The 23964-nt window shown below is 45.3% G+C and overlaps 1 long non-coding RNA gene across 1 annotated transcript in view; it reads left to right on the forward strand.

The window, feature by feature from the left end:
• The first annotated feature begins 1332 nt into the window (after positions 1-1332).
• LOC123020706 overlaps positions 1333-23964 on the forward strand; it is a 151416-nt gene continuing 128784 nt past the window's right edge. The window contains exon 1 of the long non-coding RNA XR_006414191.1: positions 1333-1374. This is a non-coding gene — a long non-coding RNA (uncharacterized LOC123020706). The remainder of the gene's footprint in view (positions 1375-23964) is intronic.

Consider the following 23964-nt stretch of genomic DNA (forward strand, 5'->3'; position numbering starts at 1 on the left):
CAGTTTTCTGGAAGAGTTTACATAGTCAGCGTGTTCATTTCTCATGGTACAACAGGGATTGCTTGGAGGCACGAGGCTATTTCATTCATTCATTCATTCATTCATTCATTCATTCATTCATTCATGGAATTTCTAAACCACCCAGTAGCCAAAGCTCTCTGGGCAGTTCACGACCATTTAGTGAGTGTAGGAATTGCTGCATGAGGACAGTCAGGGCCAATTTCCATTCAATGGCTTTGGGTGTGTGTGAAGTAGAAGGGCAGGAAGAGGACTGAGTGGTCTCTTCAGCCCAGACTGTGCGAGTTGGGAAATGGTTGGATGGGAGTGGCTGGAGGTCAGGGGCCACATAGGGCATCATGTCTGGAGGGTGGCAGCTTGGAGACAGCGGCCCCCCAAGCCCCCAAAACACCAACCCAGTCCAAGAATATTGCAAACAGATAAAGAGGTGGGAGCAGAGGAAGGGGTGCAAAAGGGTCGGCACTTAATGGTGGGGGGCACGGTTAGCCATGATCCCAGTCTCTTCCTGCATGTGCTTATCCCTTATCTTCCATATAATTAATTTCTCCTTCTTTGAGAAAAGGGATTTGCCACATCTGGAGAGCACAGATTTAACTGCCAGCATCTTCTGGAGTCTGCATGTGCAACAATGCGTTGCATACAATCTGTACATGCGCAATGCATAACACTGCAATTTCCCAGGTTCCTGAACCATACCTGTCCTTTCTCTGGCCCCAAACCACTCATCCTGTCTTAATAGCAGCCATTTCACTAGATCTCGAGGCCTGAATGATTCCCTATGCCCGTAGTGGAGAGCCTATGCCACGCGTGGCACAGTGGCCACGCAGAGGCCTCTCTGCCGGCACACAAGCCAAGTCGCCCCAGCGTCACCCCAGCAGCCGAGCATCAGACAACAGCACACACAGGGGCCATGCGCGTTCTCAGAAAGGAGAAGTGGTGCCAGGCAATGAGGTCACATGCCGTGACTCATTAGCTGTGACTCGTCCGAGCTTTGGCATGGCTGGTCAGTGTGCTGCCAAGGATATGTATATATTTTCTTGGACTGGTTGAGAATTGTTTTTTCGAAACTAAAACCTCAGTTTTCAGGTTTGATTGCAGTGTTGGCACTTTGCAATAAATAAGGGGGTTGTAGTTTGGGCACTCGGTCTCTAAAGGGTTCACCATCACTGGGTTAGGGTTAGAAAAGTGAGGTGGCCCGGCATGATTTTGATGGCTGGAATGTGTTTAGAATGGGCAGAAATGTTGAGTTGTGCAGAAAGACCTACTCAAGGAAGACTTTTGCAAAATCACCCCCTCTTTTCAATGGAACTTTCGCCCTATATTAGGGTTAGGGGTGTGCACCAGGGTAGGGTTAGGGTTGGAAAAACGAGGTGTCCTGGTATGATTTTGATGGATGGAATGTGTTTAGAATGTGTAGAAATGATGAACTGTGCAGAAAATCTACTCAAGGAAGTAGATTTTTCAAAATTGCCCTCTTTCCAGTGGAACTTTCTCCCTGTATTAGGGTAAGGGAATGCACCAGGGTAGGCTTAGGCCAGTGGTGGTGAACCTATGGCACCTGTGCCACAGCGGGCACACAGTGCCCTCTCTGTCGGGATGTGATTCAAGTCATCCCAGCATCACCCCAGCAGCCCAGCATTGGATCACAGCACACATAGGGGCCATGCACATGCTCAGAAAGGAGTAGTGGCACCAGGTGATGACATCATGAGCCACGTCTCATTAGCTGCGACTTGTCCAAGCTTTCATATGGGCAATTAGTGCACTGCCAAGGGGGGGGAGAGAGAGAGAGAGAGAGAGAGAGAGAGAGAGAGAGAGAGAGAGAGAGAGAGAGAGTTGCTTGGAATGGCTGTGAGGTGTTTCTTCTAAACTAAAACCTCAGTTTTCAGGTTTTATTGCAGTGTTGGCACTTTGCGATAAATAAGTGGGGTTTGAGTTGCAGTTTGGGCACCTTTCTCTAAAAGGTTTGCCATCACTTCCCTAAGCAAAAAATGGTACTCCTGATTTGTGTTTCTCCTCTTGTGAAAGAGATGAGTTGACATCAGTCGCTAAAAAGCTACAGGTGGCTATCAGGGTAATAAAATCCTTGCCCCTGACCAATTTCCACATTACCCCCACCCTTCTACCACCCAGGATAACCTTTCCTTCCATGTTAATTTCTAGTCCAGCTGATCCCTTTCCTTGGAAATGAAGATCCTTCCTCTGCAACACCAAATCCATTAACTTTATTATTCCAAAGTCTGTTTCATGATTGCTCTATTTTAGGTTCTCAAACTACATTCCATCAGATTTTCTTTGCTTTTTTGGTGGTTGTCAGAGATCTAACAAGAGTTCTTCAGTGCTAACTCGGATGCTGCCTTATGGATATCCTGTTGATATGATGAGAGGTGAAAAGGAGCTATGTAACCTGTGATCTCTTGCAGAGCTGTCAACGCTCCCCCCAAAATAGATTGCGATTTTTACCAGACCACCACATGTCTAGACAGCTGATATTTGACACTTTGCATAGCTAACACATGTCAGAGTACTCAAAGTGTAAGCATTTCCTCCTTTCTGGTGTTAAATGCTGCCCAAATAAGACTCTTGATCACTTTCTTGTCTTGTTACAGGCGTGCACAATCACACATCTGCCTGGGATTGTGGAGGCTGCCACACACAACTCTGACAAGCCCTCCTCACACTGACTCACCCCAGCAACAACCCTGGTGTTGCAGCAACAATATCAAGGTGCCGAAGCCGCTGACCAGCCACCCACCCTAATGAGAACACCAAAACAGGGGAAATGCCCTCGGAATATTCTCAAGGGCTGCTACTCATTCCTGCAGCAGGAAGTGGGCAGCAGAATTAAGCAGTGATAAAATGTTTTTCGAATAATGAACCAGGAACCACAGAACAGGAGACATAGGACCTGTTTCCAGTGCATTTCCCCCCTGCATGTTTTCAGTAGCAACAAATACGGGGGGTGGGTGGGGGTGTTGTCTGGGGTTGCCAGACAAGGCTAGGGGCTGGGATGCCTGTGACCCATGGGCTTCCTCTTGCCAGACCCTGGCGTTTCACCCATAGAAGCCACTTTAAAGCCTATCCTATCCTAGCCTAGCCTATCCATTATGTACTTGCACTATTTCTATAACACTAAATAACACTAAATAAGAAAAATCCCTGAGAGGTTTCTATGAAAATATTAAAATCACATTAAAATTCAATTTTAAAAAGATGATGATGATGATCAGTGCAAGAGTGGTAAAATGGAACAGCATGGATAATTTGATTACAGGCCAGGGAAAGCCTGGTGAACCAGTGTGTTTTTGGCAGGTGTTTAAAAGATGCATTTATGCATACATATATGCATTTAATATTTTTGCTACCTGCTTGCTTATGATCTGCATCTCTCTCTCCCCTTTTCTCCCTTTCTCTCTGAGGTATGGTCTGTTTGCCACTGGCACGGCTTATCTTAGCTAAGATCTCAGCATGTTTGCAAGTTGCGGCTCATTAGCTGAAGGCCAATTCATGATTGGCAACATGAGATCTAGAAACTTGCTGTTTTAAACACCCACTCACCACTTGTCATTCTTCACTTTAATTCATCTCAGTGTATGGCCAAAACATTGTAAGAGTAGAGCTAATTTTTAATACATTTTTCAGTGAATCAATAATCAGACCTGGTGAGGAGAAAGGCTAAGATGGCTTTAAGAGATAGTAAGTCAAAGAAATAAAGAAAAAGTGGAGCTTGCTCATGGGTACATGTGAGCCATTAACATTGTCCTCCAGGGCAGTACCTTGGCAATTCTTCCTATGGGGTAATACCCTGAAAACGTTATGTCAGAACGAAAAATCCATAAGGTTCTCTCAAGAAAGAGCCACACACGGGAGTGGATAACTAGCTTTTTGCTCTCAGCTCTTGCCTGAAAAATCCATATGGATTTTCAGTTCTAGCTTAACGTGTTTTTCAATTGTTCACTCATTCTTATGATTTTTGTCTTTTGCTTTCCTAAAAAAGCACCCAGAGCAATGAACAGTGCAATAAAGACAGAACTCGTTTCCAAAATAAAAGAGCATTATTTACATTGCATCACTAAAAGCAAAGCAAAGCAAAGCAAAGAGAAATGAAGCCAAGCCCTGTAAGAGCAACCATGTAGGAAAAGACACTCTGGAATAATAAATGGAAACTACGCTAAAGGCTGAAATATGTTACCAGCCTACATTTATCTTTGGTGGAAGAAGGGTCTTTCTTCTTCTTCTCATTTACTCTTACCATGAAGGCACATTTTTTGCCTGGCCGCTTTTTTTGTGCCAGGAGAACTTTGGTGGGAGTGCTGTGGGGCAGAGATTCAACCTAGCCTCTGAAAAGAGTGAAGGACCGTCTCCATTCTGCTGCTTCAACAAACGGGAACTGAGCAGAGAAGGGCCAGAGCTGAAATTATGCTCCATACCCGGCAGCTCTTCAGTGGCCTGGAATGCTTTGATGGTGGAAAGCAAAGTACGCACTCATTTTATATGATGAGCATGAGGGGCCCATAGTAGAGTAACAAGGGAGCCCAGCCAGCCAGCCAGCCAAGCCGGCCCGTTCCTTGCATGCGGTCTGGCATGGCTCCCTGCCAGCAACATTCTGAAAACCACTTGTCTTCAAAATAAACATTTCCCCACAATCCCCCAGAAATCACATTTTATTTTCACATTTAGATGTCATAAACTGGTATGTCTTTTTTTGTTGCTGTTGTCACATAACCTTGCACTGAGCACAGAATGAAATATGTAGCATTTCCAAATTCAGCAGACATTGGCAAAGGGTGTGCGATCTGCTTTCCAAGAATGACAGATTGCCTTTTTTTTTTTTGCCAGCCAAATAGGGACAATTAGCATGAAGAGCCGGCATTTGGGTACAAATTCAGTGCAGCGGTAACTTGCACGTGTCGGGCTCTGTCCATCATCCATCGTTCATTTCAGTGGAGTTTGCACAGGAAAAATATCCAGGCGCAAAGCCCCCTTGGGACGAAAAGGCACTAGAGCTGGGCTAAGTGGATGCCATTACACAATATATGCCCTGCCTTTTGGATCTTCCCTCTGCTCTCCAGGCACCTAAAGTCAATAAAAGCAATGTAAATGGAGAGCAAAGACACCTTCCATAGCAAAGCAGGCAACTGGCACAGCTCTTGGTAAAACGCATCAGGAAAGCAGGGCAGCCAGTCCGGGGCAGGGGTCAGGGAGGTGGACTGGGGCTCAGGAGACCTGGTTCCTAGACCCCATTCAGCCATGAAAGCCATTGGGTGACTTTGGGCCAGTCACAGACGTTAGCATAGCCTACTTCACAAGGTTGTTGTGAAGGAACAAGGAAAGAAAAGAGGTTCTTGTGTGCTATCTTATGTTTTGGGGGAAAACACAAGCCATACATGTCACAAATAAGAAAGGGTGTGCTTACTGGGCTGCTAAAAACCTCAAGCAAGGAAACTACATGAATTCCTGAAGGCAAATATTGCAGAACATGGGTTCCAAAACAAAAGAGGCCCTGGCCCGCGCTCCTGCCGGCTGCACCTCAGATGGAGGTGGGACACGTAACACAGGCTTCTCTTGAGACTGAAGCCCCGGGAACGCTCCTTCGCTCATCCTCACGCCGGCCTGGCCCTTTAAGAGTTGGTGGGCATACTGATAAGGCTGGCCAGCCATAAGCAGTTGTCCCAACCATGGAAAATGTACATCAGCAGAATAGGAGATCTTCTGGTTTTGCAGCTCTTGTCTGGGGCTTTGAAGAGACTGAAAACTTGGCCAGAAGCACCGTAAACACTTCGACAAGGCCTATTTCCACTCTTGAAGAAGTAGAAATTACATGTGGTGATACCCTGATTATCTGCTTGCAGACTGGAGGCATGAAAAGGAAGCTTCATGGACGGTAAATCATACACAGGACAATATTACTTAAGGGAAATTCCCCGGAGGTGAACTTCAGAACATATGGAGCTGAGAAATATGCTGTTGCTTAGCTCCTTTTACATTCCAAAGCTCCTAGTCAGTGAATCTTAAGGACAGGAAAATTAATCATGTTAATCAAAGAAAAGAGTGATCTTTTATGCTGCTGAGGTAAAATAATAATCTACCAGGCACACACGTGTGTGCATTCATTTTTTGCCTGAGCAATGTATTGTGTGTGTGCACACGCGGGCGTGTGTGCATGTGTACTGTGCTCCCCACTCAAGTTAGTGAAATATTATTTGGAGCAACGCTATGCCACAATGACTTCATAAATAACCATGAGTCGCATGGGAAGGAAACAGCTCGATTTTTAGCAAGGTTGTCACCGAGCAAATGAAATTGGAAAAGAAGAAGGAAAGTCTGAAACCCAAAGCTCATTTAGGTGGAAGCAATTCCTGTGGAAACAAAAGCGTTTGCTGCTGAGGAAATGTGGCTAGGATGGGTGGGAAGAATGAAAGGAGGGGAATATTTTTGACCTGCTTTCAGGTGAAGACAGTTTTTGCAGATGCCAGCATGTGTATTTGGATTAGTAGTATGGCTTTGTATTACTAAGCAAAGCTAGTGTTTAAAGCAGGGTCTTTTTGGTTATGGCACCCTGTTTGTGGAATGAATGCTTCACCTAGTCTGCCAAGCTATTTTTATTTTCTGGAAAGGGGCAAATGGCTTTATTTTCTGGGGGTCTTTTTCAGTGTGCTAAAGATAATGCGAGATGGCAATCGAAACAAATATTCCAGTGGAACTGCACGGATCACCATAAAAAGGTGCCCACGTATGATGTGCTGCAGATGACAGGCAGGGACTGAAATTATCGTGTACCCAGATTGTGTCTACTGAGGTGGAAGTGGACCTGCCCAGGGTGTGTGTGAGAGAGGGAGCCACACAGGTGTGGGCCAGGATGCTTGGCGGCACCGAGCACAGCAGCCTGGCCGTGATGGGGAGTCACTCCAAGCCAAGGCCCCAGAGAACCTGTCAGAATCTGCCTGTCTGTGGATGGATTGATGAAGTCTTGCTTGGACAGAGTGGATAGGAAAGGCTTTTTGTGGGAAGGAGCCCCCTGCCCTGCATATTTCAGGAAAGGCCCCCAGGTGGCCTTGGAATTTCTGCCTGGAGCACAAGCGACTCCTGCTGGAAAATGAGTGAAAATTGCTTCATAAGTTGGCCAGTGCCCATCACCGCTGGAGATGTCCATTCTCTTCTGCTGCTGTGACTGGTGCCCTGAAGAGGGTGGAGGCATCTTAGTCTGGTGCCTCTGCTTTGACCATTGGATGGCACTGCCAGGAGACTGGCCTAGTGAGAGAGCCTGGCCTCCTGGTGGCCAGGAGTTCCTAGCTTCTCTGACACTCTCAGCCCCCTCGTTGTGCTACAGTGTGAATCCAACAGTTGGAAATCACTACATTGGGTTATAAAAGCAGATGCTATCTGTGCAAAGCCATTAAAAGGTGGGGACAAATACATTATAAGAAGCACACCAAGGGCTGCAAGGAACTCGTATTATATGACATGCCATGTGCCATTAATGCCAGTTGTCAAATAGAGCCCATGATCAATTCACGGCTGCCGAGGAGTGCCGACAAATACACGGATCTGCGCTGAATCACTTTGCTTTGCTCAAACAGCTTGACTCATATTGCTGCCCACCAGGGGCCTGATAAGTCTGTTTCTGCCGCCTGCCACAACACTCCACCTTCCTGCCTGGGCTATTTATTTATTTTAAAATATTGCTAATCCACCTTTCAATCAAAGATGCCCAACGTAGCTTACAGTGCAATTAAAGGAATAAACAACAAGAACAAGAGATAAAAGAGGGCAGAACACATTTCAGAGGAATTAACCAGTGAATTAACAGCCACCAACAGACTTATGGCAAAATGCTTGCAGGATAAAATAAGTTTTCCAGGGGTGATGATAATGGAAGGTTATTGAGGGTGGGGGAAAATGAGCTTGCCTAGTGAGAGAGCTCCAAGAGCTGAGCGAGGACATCAAGAAGGCCTTCCCTCACACCCCAGCCAAATGCAGCTTGGTTGTTGTCAGTGTTAGACTGCCAGCCTTCAGACCTTCCAGTGTGAGGAGAAGGTGCAGGCTACCATCTCAGGGGTAAGGCAGCAAGTGCCGTATTCATGACCCTCCTACTCAAGGGACACAGTCCTTCCATCAGCCTTTGGATCAGAGCATGAGCTTCTGGCAGAACTTCTGCTTCAGAAGCTGACCATACTACAGGTCTCCTTTGGTTGGTTTTAGTTGGCTTCAGCTCCCTGCTAAGACAACATATTTCTACTGTTGCATAAGGAGAGGATTCTTGCTGATTAAATCCTTGTCCTTCCTGGCTTGTAAAATCTGCCAGAGCTGGGCTGGTTATCTGGCCCTCCAAGAAGACAAGTGTCTTCTTGAGGGACAGAGAAATTGTTTCTTTCTTGTTTCTCTGAGTTGGGCTTGGGAGGGACACTTGTAAAGTGTTTCTGGTCCTTCCTGGAGGAATTGTCTCAGATGGTGATGCTGGAGGACTCTTCTTCCACTTAACGGCCATGAGCCTGCAAAATTCCATCCTGTTCCCCAAGTTTCTTAATGTGTGCATGAAACCATTGGGGGAAATCCTCAAGAGGTTTGTGCTGAAGTAAGATGGATATATTTCCACCTATCTATCCCAGGGAGGTTGTCAAACTCATGAACTAGGGTCTGGAAGCTGTTTCGGAGTGGGTAAGGGGAAACAAATTGCAACAAGATGGAGGTACCACTGGCTGGGGGAACAATTGTTCTGGGTGGAGAATTACAACTGGTTTTAGATGGGCTTGCATTTCCCCTAAAAGATAGTCCAGGAGACCTTCTGGTGTATGTGCTAAGTGGGGAAGCCCATGTGTCAGAGGGCATTTTCCAAGCTTAGGCTGGTAAGCCAGCTGCAGCCCCATATGAAAAAGAGAAACCTTTCTTGTTTGTTCACCTCTGATGGGTGACCCCTGAGGAAGGGCCTTTCCTTCAGTAGTCCCACACCTCTGGACTCAGTGGCCATTGGGAGTCCACCAGGGTCCAGAGTGCAGGCCCTTAGAACACATCTTACTCTGGCCTTCCCCTCTTTATGCTGCATTGGATTGGCTTTGGCTGCAGCTGTCTATGGTAAACTTTATTTTCAGCTGGCATTTGCTGACAGATCTTTCACAGGATGCTTGCTGCTGACGTAGTTTTTATCGTTGTTTAATATTGCATTGGTACTTTTTCTGTATTTTATGGTTGCAAGCCCTGAAAGGCAGCCAAGAAATATTTTAAATCAACAAAATAAATAAAAGAGGCCCAGCCAGCAGGGCCCACTTGGAGCTACGAAGGTCCTCCTTTCTCCTTGCTTTAATCTCCTTCCCCTGTGAACCTCAAAGAACCACAGACCATGACGGAAAGCTCACAGGAAAAGCCTCTTTCACAAGTTTTCCTAAGTAAGAAGGCTCAAGGGGTAATTTAGATCCTGTGATCTCACCTCATTTTGGCTTTTAAAGGTCAAGACGCAAACTTTGAATTGGGTTATCTATGAAAAATTAGCAGGGGCACCCCACTTCGGCATCCTCATCTTCCCCCCATTGTCAACAATTTCTCCATCGTGCATCTTCGGAAATATTAATTTGGGTTTCGCCACTCTTGTTCTCTGTTAGGTTCTAAAAGTAAAAATTGTCCCTCCATCTCCTTTACACCTCAATTATATTATGCACAAAGCTTAATTGATTTGTAAGGAAGCCATCCATTCCAGGCCACATTCAGGAGTATTGGTTAGATTTAGAAGGGAAAAAGGAAACAGCCCAGAAATGCTAGAGCCATGATGCGTTTTAGCTGAAGAAGAGGTCACAAGGTCAATCTGTCCTGGAGACCAGATGATAAAAACGAGAAAGCAACCCCCAAACATTAAAAAACATCTTCTTGCTGCATTTAAATAACCTATTTAGTTAAACTAACCTTGAAGGGTTAGTGTGTGCGGCGTCTCACTGGCATCTCATTTATCTTGAAGAAGAAACTTAGGTGGATAATGAGGATTTGGAGTTTCCGATTTGGAGTGGAATTGTTGTGTGTGTTAGTCTCCGTTAGTGCGAAGGCATTCATCACTCTGCACTTTGTTGGTCAGCAGCCAGTTCTGCATGCACAAGCGACCTCTCCATTATGCAATGGAAGAAAAGCATATGCCTGCTTTTTGACCTCTCAATATTCCTTTGCCAGTATTTTGTTTAGCAGAACTGAGCTGAACAGAGAAATCCACTACATGGAAGACTCTGGTCAAATGACCTGATGAAACTTGTTTCATTTTCTCTATTCTTATTTAACAGGAATAGCTCCTATAAGGTGGCATCCATCCTTGGATGAAATAGGGATGGATCAGTGCAGGGGGTTCAGAGGATAAACTTTTGGCAGTTCAAAATGGGTGTTTCCAAGGCAGCCCAAAGTTAGCTGAATTCTGGTCCAAATTGAAACAGGGATTCTCCACATTCCTACCACTAACCTGCACCTCCTGCAGGCAGAAGAGGTATGGTTGAGAAGGGGTAACCAGCCACAGGGGGGCTCATTAGATCCAAGAATGGCTTTGCAAGCTTCTATCTGAAGGAACTGTTTTTCCCATATGTGCCTACCTGGACCCTAAGATTGTCATCTGAGGCCCTTTTCAGAGAGATCTTGTAAAACAGCCATTAAAGCTACTTTTTTGTGAAGTACCACTGAAGTCCCTATATAGGTATAGGACACAGCTCTAAAGGAAAAGGGAGTTTCTGAATATGCAAACATGACTGTATATTGTAGAAAAGAAGACAGACATAGAACAAATTTCTTGATAGAAACTAGATATTTTATGCATGGTTTTAAATACATAATGGCAGTGGGCTCTAGAACACACTAACGTATTGAAAATGTTAAGCAGCATCTATTGAAAAACAATTCTTCTCAACCCATTCAGTAAGGAATTTTGGAAAGAGTAAGGACACATGCATGCACACACGTGTGCAAATTTGATGGGGAAGTGGTAGGGGTGCTCTTTCCCTCAACTAAATCAATCCTGTCCTATGATCATTTGCTCTACAGCTTGGATTTCCCCCATCCACCCTTGTGCAGCTACTAGCCACAGATGCAGGGTACCATTTGCATTAATAAAACAACCTGGGGAAAGAAGTTAAGCCTTCTGTAGCTGGATTTCTGCATTCAAATTAACAATCTGCCCCATTACCCAATTGTGATTTTCTTATTGATTTGCATACCTCGCTTTTCTTTTTTCTGAAAAGTCTAATGCTGGGAACAATAGATGGCAAAAGAAGAAGGGGAGGGCAGAGGATGAGGTGGCTGGATGGAGTCACTGAAGCAGTTGGCATGAGCTTGAGTGGACTCCCGGGGATGGTGGAGGACAGGAAGGCCTGGAGGAATGTTGTCCATGGGGTTGTGATGGGTCGGACACGACTTCGCGACTAACAACAACAATGCTGCAATTTGTTGTTTTTTGGTTATTGTCTATTTTTATGCTTTGCAAGTTATCCAGAGAATAGTGATATTGGGAAATCTATATAAATACCATGCAGGGAGGGAGGGAGGGAGGGAGGGAGGGAGGGAAGGAAGGAAGGAAGGAAGGAAGGAAGGGAATAAACAAGCTAGGGTCTTAATCACATCACATTGCTCATAACAATATGTGTAGCTTGATGCTTAGATCCCTGTTACAGCAACTCCACCAGAAAAGACTGAAGTACCACACAATCGCTGTTAAGATCCTTCTATCACAAACCAGTGAATGGCTCCCTCCCTGCTCCAATTGGATTTCCTGAATCCAATTTTGTGTTGCTTTTTCCTTCAACTTCTCTGTAGCAGGAAGATACAAAGCCTCTTCCAGGCTCCTGAAGCCACATCAGCTCACCCCCACCTTCCTCTCTCCAAGAGTGAGTGATGTCATGTCTTCTCATGTGGCGGGGGGGGGGGGGGGGGAGAAGTGCTAAGATTAGTTTTCCCAAGCGCTTATGCCTCACTGAAGGGTTATTTGGAATGGGAGGGGATTAGAGTGAGCATTTAGGCTGCCCAGGACTTAATACGCCCTGGGAAATTGAACCCTTTTCAACCTAGGTTGAGAACTTGTCAGCAATGCCTGGTGAATTCTCCGAAATGCAACCAGGAGTAGGCGCTGCGTTGCTTTGCTTAGTTCTTTGCTTCTGCCAGGACTGGCTGGTGATGGGATGCAGAGTCAGACAACATCTCACTGGAGGAATACCTCAACACTGGCCGCAGCACATACTGGGATCGGGGGAGGCAGCATAGCCTGAAGAACAATTCAGAGGAACTCCAGAAGATACATTTCTTGGATTGAAGGTGTGGTTAAGGGAGCAATGCCCCTGAATGAGCTCTCTCCAGGACTGGAATCTCCACCCTCTTCCCCAGGACTACAGAAACAGAAGCGGAGATGAGCTGAAGCAGAAGCCAAGAGCAGAAGATGGAGTACACACCTGGCAGCAAGAGGTGTATTTCTTTGCTCTGCGCAGGAAGATGAATGGCCTGGACCAGGGCACTCCTGATGCTCCAGGAAGGGGCAGGACAGTGCTGTACCCCTTCCAGGGTGGAAGACAGCTCCGTTGCCACTTGTTGGATTTCTTGGCTGGACAGCTGCCTTGCGTAGTGAGCATGCCTTCCCTCCCATGACCCTCTCTTGCTGTTCTTTTCCTGATGGACAGCTCCTAGCTATAATAGTGCAGCAGTGAATGGAGAGAAACCTCCCAGGATTGGAAGGGTCAGAGCAGCCCCTTTCCCTCCTGAGGCTCTCAGAAGCAGATTAAATTAAATTCCAAGTAAAACACATTGTGCTTGATGTGAATAATGTATACGTGGCAGAGAAATCTGGGATTCCAGAGTACATGACTGCTAGAACATCTTTACTTTATACAGAGTGTGGAACAAGGATTTCCTTGGTACAGAATTTGGATGAGTGTGTGTGGACATGGTGCCAACACTCCTGTTTGCAATTCCTGGCCCATATTTCTTTCTGGCCCTATTTCTGGAACTCAGAAAGGGTTGCAATGTGTACAGCACATTGTAAATGCTTACAGCTTGTTTAGTAAACTGCTTGCATCCTGCCTCCTGCCCCCACAGCAGTTGCATCTCTGTTACTGAACATGTACCACAATCATGGGGCCTCAACCAGTCAGACTCCATTCTGCCACATCACCAGATGCATTCTGCTCATTGCCCAGAGTGTGTTGCTGGTGTCACATGAAACTTACACAGCAAATGTGACCCTCTGATTGCATTAGGGACATATACTGAATCAGACCATTGGCCATTTAGGTTGGTCACATCTACAGTAGATTTCCTCAACCTTGTACCCTCCAGATACTTTGGACTACAATTTCCATCAACCCAGATTGTTGGCCATGTTGCCTTGGGTTAATGGAAGTTGTAGTTCAAGGACACCAGGTTTGCTCACCTACACTGACTGGCAGGGAAAACCTGGTCAACCTGGCAGGCTGATAGCCTCCAAACCTTCTTTATTAACTCTCAAGAGTGTCAGGGAAGGCATTGTCCCCTGACCCACTGGGCTCTGTTCAAAGTCCAGGAGGAGCAATAGAAGTGCCCATGTTGAGGTTCTCTGTCTCTGATGAAAGTCTTCTTATGAAAATCATTTCCACTTGCATTTAATAAATGACAAATCAATAGTAATAGATAGTTAGAGAGACCAGCTGGTCAATAGGCGGCTTACTGTCACGGTTCAAAACCATCTCTAACATCTTCTATTGACATAGTCATAATAAGAACCATCTACAAAGTGTCACTCAGTTGCTTGATATGTTAGGTAATCAACTTTAACCTTCCATGACCCTTGGATATGCCAAGTGACTAATTTTAGTCCACTCAATTGTTTCTGACACCTTGTTGAGCTGCATTTCGGCTTGATTGTGCCTGTGTGGCGGGGACAGGAACGAGGGGGCAAACATGACTCCGGCTCCTCTGATTCACCGGGGCAGGTTTTAACCATCATGAATGGAACAGTCCCAAAACCACTACGGCCAACAAAAAGTACACAGTGTATATCTCTGGCTGACCTTCTGTGGTCTGGTTCACACATCTAGGCACATAATGCAGTCCCTGCACACTTGACCATACACCACTTCTCAGCCCGTTGTGTGAACCACCAATTGGAAAGGCTCAGACCCAAGCTGGCATCAAAACAAAATTTTCCATCTGCAGGGATGATTCATAATGCCGCAGACAAGTCATCCCGAGTACATTTGCAAGGACTATGCATGCCTGAACTGATTCCGGGTCCTTTTCTAGCATGTGTAGGATCGTCATCAGTGCTGCATCTGCTGGGAAGAGGCTATCGGAGGATTTCCTCACATATCCAGTCCCTTCCTCAGCAGAACATGAGTCAGTTCATTTTCTGGTGCACAGTCTCAGTCTGATGATGTGACAGAGAAGGTATTGCATTTGATCCATGAGAGCATGTGGTGAGAGACTAAAGGGATCTCATACCCTGGTGACGCTTAGATTAAACCATTACACAGGTTGATGGTCTGGTGAGAAGTCAAAACAGTTTGTAGCTTAATGCCATGTGGTTCAGACTGGGGACCAAAGCACCCCATGCAGCCACTTTCTAAATAAAAGGAGGTGAATTTTTCTTAGCAAAACAGCTACAATACCTTTAATATAGTAGTTTATATAATACCATTTGACCCACAGCCTGCCCTCTCTTTTTATACATCATCCCAATCTTCTTGGAGCAAGCACAACAAAGGCCCTGTTTTTGGGGAAGTTGGGTTGATTTTCTCTGTATTGAGGTGCTGAGAATCCCTGTACTGGTTTCTCGCAATGTGACTTTCACAGGTACGATTTTTGTGCCAGGGTGATCCAGCTCCTGCTTATGTACACAGTCAGCCGACAGATGCTTGTTAGCAAGATGTCCAAGGGAAAAGAAGGCTACTTGTTAGGGAACAGCTGCTTCCCGGTTCTTTTTGCCAGACGCATATCAAGCAGCACCTGGAAAGAATTTATTCACTTGATGTCACTTTAGAATACAGCAGGGCTTAATGCTTCCTGAATTTGAAATTTTAATTTATCAGGGTTATGCATGATCGTTGCTTAGGAAAGATCAGCTATGATTTACTTTAAATAAAATGATTTATTGTTTTATTTATATTAGTAAATCAAGTAACTATTGTTGCTTTGATATGATAAAAATGAAGACTTGTTTTATTGCTTTGGTATGGTACCTTGGAGACAGAGACTCAATGATGGTCTGATACTTTCCTGTTCCTAGTGGGTCCAGGGGGCAAAAACCTCCCAAACCATCACATCCTCCAGCAGAACCCAGTCTCTCTGCAAAACCTCCTTCCCAGTCATCTCCCAATCTCTGCAAAACCTCCTTCTCCATATCACCTTAAGACTATGAGACTATCATACTGAGTCAGTCTTATTTCCCCCTGCTTTTTGTAACATCTTGTCTGAGGAAGAGTTCTGGAGATCTTGAAAACCTGAACTCTTTTCATGATCTTTCAGTATTATACTGTATGGATTTGGCAACTAGGGGTCACTGCCATGGGTTGCTCCCTTGATGCTTGTAAGCCCCTGAACTTGGAGCATCTATACAGAATGGGAGAAGCAGTGGAGGTGATCCAACTAGGCTGCTTTGGAGGAGGCAGGTAGGAGGCTACAGAGGACACAAAATAACTTAACCCTTGACTTCTGCAGTCTCTTCTCTTCCCAGTCCACTGGAATGCCTCCTTTACCTCTCTGAGGTCGAGTTTCCAATCTTGGAGAGGCAGCTGGTGGATGGGGACAGAGTGAAGACACTAATCTCTGAGTCTGTAGCACTGTGTCCAGCCTTGGATTTAGAAATCCAAAGGAACTTAAGACACCACCACCCCCAAACAATGTCTAGGGGGCACAGGGTCACTTTCTGAGTGTAGAATTCACATTTTAAAGCCATAATTGAATAATATTCTATTTGGACTAAGTAAAATATCATAAAGTGGGAGGCAAGCTTTTGAGTTCTCCAGGACTCTTCTTCAAGCTGGATGTTAAGCAAAATGACAAAGGTGGAGGTGTGACGTTGGAGACCCACATTCCATTGTATGTAACAGTTTTAAGATGAATACAGGTGCTGGGGAAAGCAGGGTTAATTAAATTAGACTGATAGGCACCAAACAGATTTCAAGCTGTACCAAGGGCTGCTGAGAGGAAGAAACAAGCACGGCCAACCCCCATTAGAATCCATCGACCCATCTGTCATCATCAGCCAGTCAAATTACTTGTACTGCCTTCCTCAATATTAACACCAGCATCTCTGCCCAACAGTAGCAACTCTTTGCAGCAACACCAGCAAGAAGACATGCCCTGCAACACTCCACTTGCAAAGCTTAAGCACTGGCACAACAAGCCTGAGGTTACTGTGGATAAACCATTGCTGTGGAGATTTGTGTTGCACGATTCCTGCAGCTTCATCATTTCCAAGTCCTGAACACTCACAATCCAAGCCACACAAGGTCACAGATCGAGAAGGTGCATTGTGAGATGATCAGGCACAGCTTTCCCTGAACCCAGTGCTCTTCAGATGTTCCATACTCCAGTTGCCGCCATTCCCGACCATTGGTCATACTGGCTGGGGATGACAGGAGTTGAGGCCAAACATCTGGAGGGCAGAGGCTGGTTTAGCTGAGAGCTCCAGACAATACAAGTGAGAGATTCATGCCACATGCTGCAGTTACCCTTCCCTTCCAGAGTTACTAAACTTCCAAATCACAAATGAGGCAATCAGCCAGACATGGAGCATGGACAAATACTATCCACTTAGCCTTCAGCAAGAATATTGAGCTGGGGAGCAAAACCGTCCTACTCCACAGCACATCCTTAAGGGCGATAGTCCCAGAACTGACAAAGGGTGACATTGGGTGGGGTATGAAGAGGAGACTCAAGACTATAGCTATGGAAAGGACTAGCTCAGCTCGTACATTGCTGCAGAAGTGTAGGAACCACTTCTACTGAGCCCAGTCCCAAACTTCTTGGTGCACAATTCGAAGCAGTACTGTCTAAGTGGTGATTCTCCAGGCAAGGATGATGGCTGACTGAGAACTTGGCAAGCTGCTTACTGCTTGGTTTTATAAGTCTGGCCAAGGTCATTTGCTGTTTGAAGCAGAGCAGCAGAAGGTGCCCATGTGGCAGAAAATGCCAGAAATGTCACCATAGAAGTAGAAATACATTAACAACAAGCTAAATCGCCAACAATACCATGGACTACCTATTTATGACCCTCGAAAATTGCTGCCTGAGGCCGCTGGTTCAAGTTCCCTCCTGCTAGGGCCGGCCCTGGTCAGTTTCTTGATGCACGTTCCTTCCTCAGAGTTGCCTTCCCTGGAGACTAGATGACATTCACATGAAACCGATACATTGGGACCAGAACAGACCTTACTGTGTATCCACATCTAAAAGCAACATCTTTTTCATATTCAATAGAGCTGCCAGGTTGCTGACAGGGACTGGGCGTTATGTTCACATGACTCCAGTTCTCCGTCAGCTTCACTGGCTCCCCATTGAAGTTCGGGCCCAATTCAAGGTGTTGGTTATCACCTATAAAGCCATTAATGGCTTGGGTCCTGGTTACCTAAAGGAGCGCCAATGTCCATATGTGCCCGCCCGCCCCTTGAGATCAGCGGGAGAGGCCCTTCTCCAGGAACCCTCCTGAAGGATATTAGGAGGGTGAGTACCCGGAGGAGGGCTTTCTCTGCAGTGGCACCCAGTCTATGGAATGCGCTCCCCAGAGAGGTCCGCCTGGCACCATCGTTATTTGTTTTTTGGCGTCAGGCAAAGACCTTTTTATTTAAACGTCATTTTAATTGTTAATATTATTTATTGATTTTATATCTTTTGGCCAGGACGTCTCCAATTATATTGTTTTTATATTGTTATATTGTTATTATGTTATTTATTGTTGTAAGCCGCCCCGAGGCTTTGGTGAATGGGGCGGCATAGAAGCTTTCTAAATAAATAAATTTTCATCTTTTATTTACCTCACGCCCACTGGGGCTCCAGCATGAAGACAGCATGACGCTTTTAAGTCTCCAGTTTGCTATGAGGGTCACTGGGCAACTTTGGGCCAAGCACTGCCTCTCAGCCTAACCTACTTCCCAGGGTTGTTGTTGTAAGGATAAAATGGAGAGGAAGAGAACCTTATGAGCCACCTGAGGTTCTTAGCAAGGTGCACAAGTAATGTAATAATAGTAAGAACAACAATGACGACACCCTAAGCAACCATTCAGCCTGATCATATGATGGGGTGGACACAGGTATGCAAGCTTCACACCTAATATTTCCCTCCCCACCCACTCAGTTCCCGGCCAACTTCTGTTGAACTGGTTGGTCTGATGGGAGCTTTGATTCTGTTCACTGAAAACACAATGACCAGGAGCCTGTTTTTATCTGCTTCTAATATGAGCAAGGAGGTGTCTACTCACCCTCCAGGCAATGCAAGAAGAAGCTCTCACTCATTAAAAGCAACGGCAACATTTCAGGAGGCCTCCGTCACATCTTCCTTGTCACTGCGTCATGTCCAGGGGCTACCTGGGTGGGGACAGTGACAGGGCTTGCACCCACACCCCTGCAGCCTGTTCACCTCTTCTGCACACCTAGGGCTTCTGAAAAGCTGTAGCACACAGATGTGGCTGAAAGTATTGCATGCTTATCCTTGGCATACTGAGTCAAGCAACAGACTCGGCCAGAAGGATTTGGGCTGGTGGCCTTGCTCTTTTCCCATGATGTGTGGAGAACATTGCTGTGATTTCTTGGTGTGGATCCCAGAGGATGCAGAATCTAGCTGGGGCTATTAAGGTCCAACCATGGGTCTTTGAAATGTATCCAGAGGCCCATGGAATCCTACGGTTGTCTCTACATCATTGGTGCCAAGTGTTCATGGCCCTACTTTGTAGTTGTTAGTCACAAAGTCACGCCCGACCCATCATGACCCCATGGACAACATTCCTCCAGGCTCTCCTGTGCTCCACCATCCCTCGGAGTCCACCCAAGCCCACCCCCACCCCAGTGACTCCATCTAGCCACCTCATCCTCTGCTGTCTCCATCTTCTTTTGCCGTCAATCGTTCCCAGCATCAGGGTCTTCTCCAGAGAGTCATTCCTTCTCATTAGGTGGCCAGAGTATTTGAGTTTCCAGCCCTACTTAGAAACCTGCAATCACTACTCTTAGTGAACGATGGTTGCTCAGTGGCCATAACAAATAAGGCTGCCCCCAAGATGCAGAGCAGCAAATCCACCCCCATCTCCTCATCAAGGTGCATAATACATGGCTAAGGTGTTCTGGCATAAAATACGGTAATAATAAACTGACCAGTAATGTGGTGCCTCTTTAAGCCATTCAAAAGGAGCTGCCTCCGTGGCCACCAGACCCTGTGCAATGGCTTTCTGACAGCTGGCAGTGTATTTTTTATTTTTTCAACTTGAGGAAGAGGAAAGCATCAACTTTTGCAGAGCGAGCTTTGGTCATTTGAAATTATGAAAGCTTGTGCAACAGAAATAAAGCATCGTTGTATTTTCAGGGGCAAAGTTCCTTTATAAGGTAAGGGTTGAATTCCCAGAAAACATGAATTCTGCCCATAATTATGAAATTAGTGTGCTCTTCTCAGATCATTAATAGATGGCAAAGACTCAGATACGTAATTACAAGGAAACCAAAGAATTTCGAGCTAATTTATTGCCCTGGCAGTCAATGAGCCAAAAGATCAGTAATAACAAGAGACAGGGGGTCTTTAAAAATTTGGTTATTTGTCCTGTCATCTTGTTACTGATCATTGTGGGGCTCCTTCCTTTCTGGCTAAGGGGACACATGAACTTTCCTAAAATCACACATACTGGGATTGGGTGAATGTTTGGTAATTATTTACTGCAGTGTTAGCAGCTATGCCCCCAATTGGATCAAAACTGCAGTGCTCCAGTATGTATGGGAGGGGGTCAGTTTCCCCCACAGATCCCAGAATTTCATTTTCCACCCAGAATTGCACCATGGGAAGAAGGATAAAAAAGATGTGCTAAAATATTTTTCTCTCTTTTAAAACTCCCATGGGGGTGTGTATGGAATTTGGGGATGGAAATAGGTGGGGAGAAAGTATAAGCCCTGCTTTCCCAAAGCCCCATGGTCCCAATCCCAGTTTGGGCTGTGTGTACTTGCAGGAGAGTGGTGCACGCAATCCTGCATAGCTCCCATTTTTGATTTTGCATGAGGCCAACAAACAGGTAACGCCAGGCCCTTGGTCTGCTGGAAGCTCTGAAGGTCCTCTTTCTTGCTGGGCTCATCCTCTGAGTTGACAGTTACTTCAGAAGCAACGCCTCATTTTTATCGATGCAGCAACACGACTTTTGGGAATCTTGCCTTGAAATATGCTAGAGGGGACTTGCTGGCTACCAGGGCATGCTTTAGCTTTGAATGTTCAAGATGAGGTGGAAAGAAATGCAGAAAAGGTCAGCTTTAATATTTTAAAAGAATCTGTACTGATCTCTTGTGTGGAAAAGAGTGAAGTTCTGCGTGGTAGTCTGTATGGGAAAAGGCCAGGCGGTATAACAAGCCTCTATGACTCACAGGCCTGGGAAGAAAGAAACTCTCTAGCCATGTATTGCGGTCTACCAAGTTTTTGAAAAATGCTCTGCTTATAGAGGCTGCCTCAGCTTATTATTAGGCTTCTGCTAGGATACTAGTACAAATGATTTTCAGAAACTTTCAGGATGATAAGTAGAATGTTTTATATGCTCTGTGACTTTCCTTATGGAAGGAGACAGACTTCTGGTTTGTTTGTTTGCTTTAAAAACTGAATGAAGGACAAAAGGCTTAAGGAGAAGGAGAAGAAGGAGAAGGAGAAACAACTTCCATTTGATTATATACAGATGATAAGCCAGGGGCTAGGATAGCTGGGTCTCTTTTCTATGGAGGAAAGTCCTCTATTTGAACATGTCTTCTATTTGATTTGATGTCTTCTATTTGATGGGCTACCCAGTCTAATTCCAGTTTAAAGATAAAGAACCATCACTGAGGCCCACCTGAACAGCAAATTGAATGGGTGGGACACAAGATGCCTGGTCACAGTCTTCTACAACAAGGTGAGATGTACTGTAAATCTGTATATGCAAATATTACACAAATTAGTGCCCTCTTTTAGCCTCTCTTTGGGTGATAGATGTCCTCTTTTTGAGCAATTCATACGTGGCCACCCTACCCTCACTGTAGATCTTAATTTTTCACTGCAAATTTACCTATAAGGATCCCTTTGGAGCCCTGAAGGAAATGATTCTGACTGAAGTAAACACCCCACAGTAAGTCTTTTCAGGTAAGCAAGAAGAGAAACTCAGAATAAGAGGAGTTCTCTAAATGCATTTTGTTTGCTACAGCTTTATCCCAGCCTCACGTCAAAGGGCTCTGCTTTGAAAGTTGGGATGACAGACAGTGACCAACACAACGTGATGTTCCCACACTCCTGGCCTGCCTCCAGTTCTCTGCAAGTTAGAACTAGGGCTGTGGGGCTCCTGATGGAAAAAGGACACCCCTAATAAAACACCGCCCCAGCCTGGCTTCCTAGAACGTGTGGCATTTCTGCTTGCCTTCTCTGGCTACATGCGCAGCAGAGCAAAAATCCATCTGCCCCTCCTCAAGTTGTGCCTTATTGCTCAATTGCGTGCCTGGTGGCACCAGCGTATACAATGGCTGGCTGGCGATTGTTCTCCTGGGAACCCGTCCCCAAAGGATAGGATCCATTCGAAGTAATATGGACACAAGGGACATAATTATGAAGTCCTGCCCATTATACCTTGGAGATATCCATCCACCTACCTACCTGGGACTAACAGTGACAAAGGCACCTGGAGTTGTTTGCAAGCACGTCTGCATGCCAGCAACTAGCCCATGCTGGACACTCATTATCCCAGAATTTAAACAAACATCTTCTTTTTACTAGACAGTAAAGTCAGTTGGGTTGATCCAGTAATGAAAAATGAGCTTATTAAAAAAAATCTCATAATGCAAGTCTTGGGGTGTTTCAGCTGCAGGCTTCAGAAGCAGACGTACCTTTCTAGCTTAGGTTTATCAGTGCTTTCTGAGATCTGTTTTCCTGAGCTGCCCCTGTCAAAGACCTTCACTGGGATGCCCATTTGAAAGACACACTTCATTAAGTGACACACACATCACTGTCTGGTGCAATTTCCTGTTGCGCCTTAGCAAATGTATCATCTCAGATGGATCTTTTGGTCAAGTAACTCTAACACTCATCGCTTGCATCTCGGTAACTCAGACCTCCCGACTTGAAATCACTGTAGCAACAGCAAGCAGTTGAGTAAATATGTGAGCAGCTCACAGAAGGAAAGGAGGACAGAACAGGGGAGAGCTGCCCTGAGACGAAAAGACAAGGCACAAATTCAGAGTACCCATGCCTGGAAGCAAGCCCCACTGAACACCCTGGGAGGACCGGGTAGTGGGAAGAAAAATGCTGGCAGCTTGTCGAACAATTCAAAGGATGCAAGGTTAAAAAAGATGATGAAGGAGATGAAAACAAAGACAAAGAAGAAGAGGAGGAGGAGAGGCAATGATTTATGTTGTCCACCAAAGATAGGGCAAGAGACCTTTCAGAGAAATGGGGATAGGAGTGAATCAGCTTTCCGAAAGGAACGTAAGCATCTTCATGTGGTGTGACAGCCAGAATGGGGTGGTGGTTAGAGTACTGTATTGGGTCCTAGTCCCCACTCCCTGGGTGAGTTTGGACCAGTCATGGAATCTCAGCCAAACCTTCCTCACAGGAAGGTTGTCATGAGGATAAAAATGGAGTGGAGAAGAATCAATTGCCTTGTGTTCTTCTCAAGGGGAAAAAGGTGGAATAGAAATGCAAGATGATAATAACATGCGCAAAGAATTCCGCAACCTCAGGATGTCCTCTCTCTCTCCTCCCTCCATCAAGAACATAAGAAGGTAAGAAGAGCCAAGCTGGTCAGATCAAGGTCCGTTTAGTCCAGCATTCTGTTCACACACTGGGCTACCTGACTGGACTCCAATGCACTCAGGAAAGCCAGGCTGGCGATGTGTTCACTTTAAGAGGACTGTCCTCTATTTGAAGGAGTCTTCTATTCAGCAGGCTGTTCCAACCATGCCTGGTTTAAAGTCTGACAGCCATAGGAAATAAGAATAGCAGAGGCCTTGAAATTGTTGATCAGTACTTAGTGGTCAGAGAACAGCCTGAGTAGCAGAACTGGCCACAGACTTCCCCAGCATGACTTTGTACAGCATTTCCATTTTATTGACAGTAATTATTTCTAGATCAGTATCTATACATATAAGTTAGCATATGCTAACCTTATACAAATCTGGGTCTTCTTTTTGGTGGTGGACTACATGCATGGAAGACTAAGTGATGGTTTAGCCGTACAGCTGAACCAGGCTGATGTTGACTAGCTGGAAGCTGAAAATGCTGGATTCGATTGTGGACTGCCCTGATCAAATTGGCATTTGAGAACACCTGTGTTTCTAACTAACAGGCTCTGTTTATTTGTTCAGGGTATTTTTAGATCACCTAATTACAAAGGTGCTCCAGGGAGCTTACAGTGTAGGGGGAAAATATTTTAAATCAGTATTATAATAGAGGTAAAATTAAAGGAACCAATAACATCACAGTAAATCAAAATGCATCACTTAAGAACAGAGAAATAAAAATACACAGCACTAAACCGATCTAAAAGTAAGAGTAGAGGTATATAATGGATGTATAAAATTCACTGAACTGAAAGGTATCCCAAGCATAACATAAAAAGCCTGCAGAAACAAACAGTGTGTTATGTTAAATTGTTATGTTGCCTTGATAGCTTTTTAGCGAATAAGATTGGATATAATTGTTAGTGATAAATAATCTTTTTGGTGATGCATGACTTTTGTCAGGGGAGGGGGATATATTTTGTCATGCTGCCAGCTGGAAGAATTAAGTGGTCAAGTTTCTTCCAAGCTACTTGAAAAATGAAGTGAAAGAGA

This window comes from Varanus komodoensis, unplaced genomic scaffold (assembly GCF_004798865.1).
Source record: "Varanus komodoensis strain SLA01 unplaced genomic scaffold, ASM479886v1 scaffold15, whole genome shotgun sequence".
NCBI classification, from domain to species: Eukaryota; Metazoa; Chordata; class Lepidosauria; order Squamata; family Varanidae; genus Varanus; species Varanus komodoensis.